Source organism: Osmia lignaria, unplaced genomic scaffold (genome assembly GCF_051020975.1).
Source record: "Osmia lignaria lignaria isolate PbOS001 unplaced genomic scaffold, iyOsmLign1 scaffold0011, whole genome shotgun sequence".
In the NCBI taxonomy this organism is placed as follows: domain Eukaryota; kingdom Metazoa; phylum Arthropoda; class Insecta; order Hymenoptera; family Megachilidae; genus Osmia; species Osmia lignaria.
In genome coordinates this window covers 130,001-135,000 of record NW_027478165.1, presented here as the reverse complement: position 1 = coordinate 135,000, position 5,000 = coordinate 130,001, and the positions used below count along the sequence as shown (strand labels likewise).

General features: G+C 39.2%; 1 non-coding gene across 1 annotated transcript in view; it reads right to left on the bottom strand.

The window, feature by feature from the left end:
- Positions 1-181, bottom strand: part of LOC143306496 (small subunit ribosomal RNA) — a 1,923-nt gene extending 1,742 nt beyond the window's left edge. The window contains exon 1 of the ribosomal RNA XR_013063872.1: positions 1-181. This exon is cut by the window's left edge and continues 1,742 nt beyond it. This is a non-coding gene — a ribosomal RNA (small subunit ribosomal RNA).
- Positions 182-5,000: the final 4,819 nt, after the last annotated feature.

The following is a 5,000-nucleotide window of genomic DNA, read 5'->3' as shown; positions in this document are numbered from 1 at the left end:
TGGTTTGCATGTATTAGCTCTAGAATTACCACAGTTATCCAAGTAATGTTTTGTACGATCTAAGAAACCAAAACTGATTTAATGAGCCATTCGCGGTTTCACCTTAATTCGGTATGTACTTAGACATGCATGGCTTAATCTTTGAGACAAGCATATGACTACTGGCAGGATCAACCAGGGAGCTTAGTTATTATTGTAAATTTAAATTTTCGTCGTCGGCCCTCCCTGTAAGACCGATCGACGTTAAGCCATTTCTCTTTTGTATGTAACACACATTTCATAAATTTTGTACCTCTTATAGAGGCCAAATATTCTCCTCCTCCTCTCATAAAGCACGAAAATCACTTTCACGCCGTGCATCCATCGTGCAAGCACGTAGACCACACACGCTGGACAATATAATAAAAGATAGCGCGGACAGTGGCATGCTATACAAATCGAGAAAGCGCGTACAGTGATCATGCTGGTCATTTTGCCACCAAATTTTATAATCTTTATCATTAGAGCGGGCCCACCAACCTCGTCTCTGTACTTTATACATTTCTCCTCCATCTGCACACACCTTTTCAAACATTAACGGAGAGAGTTCCTTGGACTTGCTTTAAATGTACATATTAGATATGTTGGAATCTCTCTCCTTTAGAAGTTTCCCCAGCCTTAAAACTTCTTTCATTTTTACTCCTCTCTCCATACTTATTTTCCTCTCTGAACGTATCAGAGAGGATTTTATTTCTGACACCTCTTGACTTTTCTTAAATTCAGGGACGTAATTTTGTTCATAATTCAGTGGACTTTTGTGTATTTTATACTTTAAATATTTCCAAACAGTCTCCCTTCTAAAAGTGATAGAACGAATTTTCGTCTAACACTACTTTCTTGGTTCAAAAATTTTATACAATCTTATAACTTTTTCAGTTTTAACAAATTTTGGTTACAGACAGTTGATGCTCAGTTTGTACAAGTATGCAACATTTATAAGTGCATACAGGTCACCAGCCTTATATTACAAGGCTCACCACATATGGGCCATTCGGTCTTAGACACCGACCCGTGGTAATGCTGTGTGGAGATTAATAATAATCCGCAACGGAAAACCGGAACGAGAATAGTCGAGAAAGTATATTCTCGAGGAGCGGTAGACTGCTTTTCAACCGAAGTCATAAAAGAGCCACACGCTCGACGCTACTCCCGACCGGTCCGAGCGAACCGAAAGTGCCTTCCTATAAATACCGAACGGCCGGCCGCTAGGTCGGCGACGCATGGGCTTACGCCCAGGCGTATGCCTGTGCAAACCGCCGTGAGAGCGTACCATCCCGCCGGCACGGTAAAACTTAGACTGAAAATATCGTCGAACATATCCTTTCATTTTATAACGTTCTATACATGAAAATTAATAAATTAACATGCAGGACATAATAAATTCACATTCTCATGTAAATCATGGGTTTAATTAATATTTTAAAAAATTTTAAAACCGCCCAGAACCGATGAGATGAAAATATTAAAACGATATTTTTGCATTTTCTTACGGTAAAACATTAACAAATAAGCGACTATAGCAATATAAAACTCCATTTGTAATTTAATTAATCAAAATTAATATTTTTTTTTGATTTTTCAGCGATCCAGAACCGATGAGACGAAAACATTAAAACGATATTTTTGCATTTTCTTACGACAAAACATTAACAAATACGAGACTATAACAATATAAAACTACATATGTAATTTAATTAATCAAAATTAATAATTTTTTTTGATTTTTCAGTGATCCAGAACCGATAAGTCGAAAATTTTAACAATCATATTTTTGCATTCTGTACCGTGGATCCATCGTTAAACGCTATTAAACTAACGTCCGTGATGGTATAAATGCAGATTTTCGCTCCGTTTAGCCAAAATAACGAACTTTAGGTGCGCTCCGAAATATTTCAAAGTGCCAGCGGCGTATTGCTTCGCCTCTTAGAACCGATTAGTCGAAAATTTTAACAATCATATTTTTGCATTCTGTACCGTGGATCGATCGTTAAACGCTATTAAACTAGCGTCCGTGATGGTATAAATGCAGATTTTCGCTCCGTTTAGCCAAAATAACGAACTTTAGGTGCGCTCCGAAATATTTCAAAGTCCCAGCGGCGTATTGCTTCGCCTCTTAGAACCGATTAGTCGAAAATTTTAACAATCATATTTTTGCATTCTGTACCGTGGATCCATCGTTAAACGCTATTAAACTAACGTCCGTGATGGTATAAATGCAGATTTTCGCTCCGTTTAGCCAAAATACCGAACTTTAGGTGCGCTCCGAAATATTTCAAAGTCCCAGCGGCGTATTGCTTCGCCTCTTAGAACCGATTAGTCGAAAATTTTAACAATCATATTTTTGCATTCTGTACCGTGGATCGATCGTTAAACGCTATTGAACTAACGTCCGTGATGGTATAAATGCAGATTTTCGCTCCGTTTAGCCAAAATAACGAACTTTAGGTGCGCTCCGAAATATTTCAAAGTCCCAGCGGCGTATTGCTTCGCCTCTTAGAACCGATTAGTCGAAAATTTTAACAATCATATTTTTGCATTCTGTACCGTGGATCCATCGTTAAACGCTATTAAACTAACGTCCGTGATGGTATAAATGCAGATTTTCGCTCCGTTTAGCCAAAATAACGAACTTTAGGTGCGCTCCGAAATATTTCAAAGTCCCAGCGGCGTATTGCTTCGCCTCTTAGAACCGATTAGTCGAAAATTTTAACAATCATATTTTTGCATTCTGTGCCGTGGATCGATCGTTAAACGCTATTGAACTAACGTCCGTGATGGTATAAATGCAGATTTTCGCTCCGTTTAGCCAAAATAACGAACTTTAGGTGCGCTCCGAAATATTTCAAAGTCCCAGCGGCGTATTGCTTCGCCTCTTAGAACCGATTAGTCGAAAATTTTAACAATCATATTTTTGCATTCTGTACCGTGGATCGATCGTTAAACGCTATTAAACTAACGTCCGTGATGGTATAAATGCAGATTTTCGCTCCGTTTAGCCAAAATAACGAACTTTAGGTGCGCTCCGAAATATTTCAAAGTCCCAGCGGCGTATTGCTTCGCCTCTTAGAACCGATTAGTCGAAAATTTTAACAATCATATTTTTGCATTCTGTACCGTGGATCGATCGTTAAACGCTATTGAACTAACGTCCGTGATGGTATAAATGCAGATTTTCGCTCCGTTTAGCCAAAATAACGAACTTTAGGTGCGCTCCGAAATATTTCAAAGTCCCAGCGGCGTATTGCTTCGCCTCTTAGAACCGATTAGTCGAAAATTTTAACAATCATATTTTTGCATTCTGTACCGTGGATCGATCGTTAAACGCTATTAAACTAACGTCCGTGATGGTATAAATGCAGATTTTCGCTCCGTTTAGCCAAAATAACGAACTTTAGGTGCGCTCCGAAATATTTCAAAGTCCCAGCGGCGTATTGCTTCGCCTCTTAGAACCGATTAGTCGAAAATTTTAACAATCATATTTTTGCATTCTGTACCGTGGATCGATCGTTAAACGCTATTGAACTAACGTCCGTGATGGTATAAATGCAGATTTTCGCTCCGTTTAGCCAAAATAACGAACTTTAGGTGCGCTCCGAAATATTTCAAAGTCCCAGCGGCGTATTGCTTCGCCTCTTAGAACCGATTAGTCGAAAATTTTAACAATCATATTTTTGCATTCTGTACCGTGGATCGATCGTTAAACGCTATTGAACTAACGTCCGTGATGGTATAAATGCAGATTTTCGCTCCGTTTAGCCAAAATAACGAACTTTAGGTGCGCTCCGAAATATTTCAAAGTCCCAGCGGCGTATTGCTTCGCCTCTTAGAACCGATTAGTCGAAAATTTTAACAATCATATTTTTGCATTCTGTACCGTGGATCGATCGTTAAACGCTATTGAACTAACGTCCGTGATGGTATAAATGCAGATTTTCGCTCCGTTTAGCCAAAATAACGAACTTTAGGTGCGCTCCGAAATATTTCAAAGTCCCAGCGGCGTATTGCTTCGCCTCTTAGAACCGATTAGTCGAAAATTTTAACAATCATATTTTTGCATTCTGTACCGTGGATCGATCGTTAAACGCTATTGAACTAACGTCCGTGATGGTATAAATGCAGATTTTCGCTCCGTTTAGCCAAAATAACGAACTTTAGGTGCGCTCCGAAATATTTCAAAGTCCCAGCGGCGTATTGCTTCGCCTCTTAGAACCGATTAGTCGAAAATTTTAACAATCATATTTTTGCATTCTGTACCGTGGATCGATCGTTAAACGCTATTGAACTAACGTCCGTGATGGTATAAATGCAGATTTTCGCTCCGTTTAGCCAAAATAACGAACTTTAGGTGCGCTCCGAAATATTTCAAAGTCCCAGCGGCGTATTGCTTCGCCTCTTAGAACCGATTAGTCGAAAATTTTAACAATCATATTTTTGCATTCTGTACCGTGGATCGATCGTTAAACGCTATTAAACTAACGTCCGTGATGGTATAAATGCAGATTTTCGCTCCGTTTAGCCAAAATAACGAACTTTAGGTGCGCTCCGAAATATTTCAAAGTCCCAGCGGCGTATTGCTTCGCCTCTTAGAACCGATTAGTCGAAAATTTTAACAATCATATTTTTGCATTCTGTACCGTGGATCGATCGTTAAACGCTATTAAACTAACGTCCGTGATGGTATAAATGCAGATTTTCGCTCCGTTTAGCCAAAATAACGAACTTTAGGTGCGCTCCGAAATATTTCAAAGTCCCAGCGGCGTATTGCTTCGCCTCTTAGAACCGATTAGTCGAAAATTTTAACAATCATATTTTTGCATTCTGTACCGTGGATCCATCGTTAAACGCTATTAAACTAACGTCCGTGATGGTATAAATGCAGATTTTCGCTCCGTTTAGCCAAAATAACGAACTTTAGGTGCGCTCCGAAATATTTCAAAGTCCCAGCCGCGTATTGCTTTGCC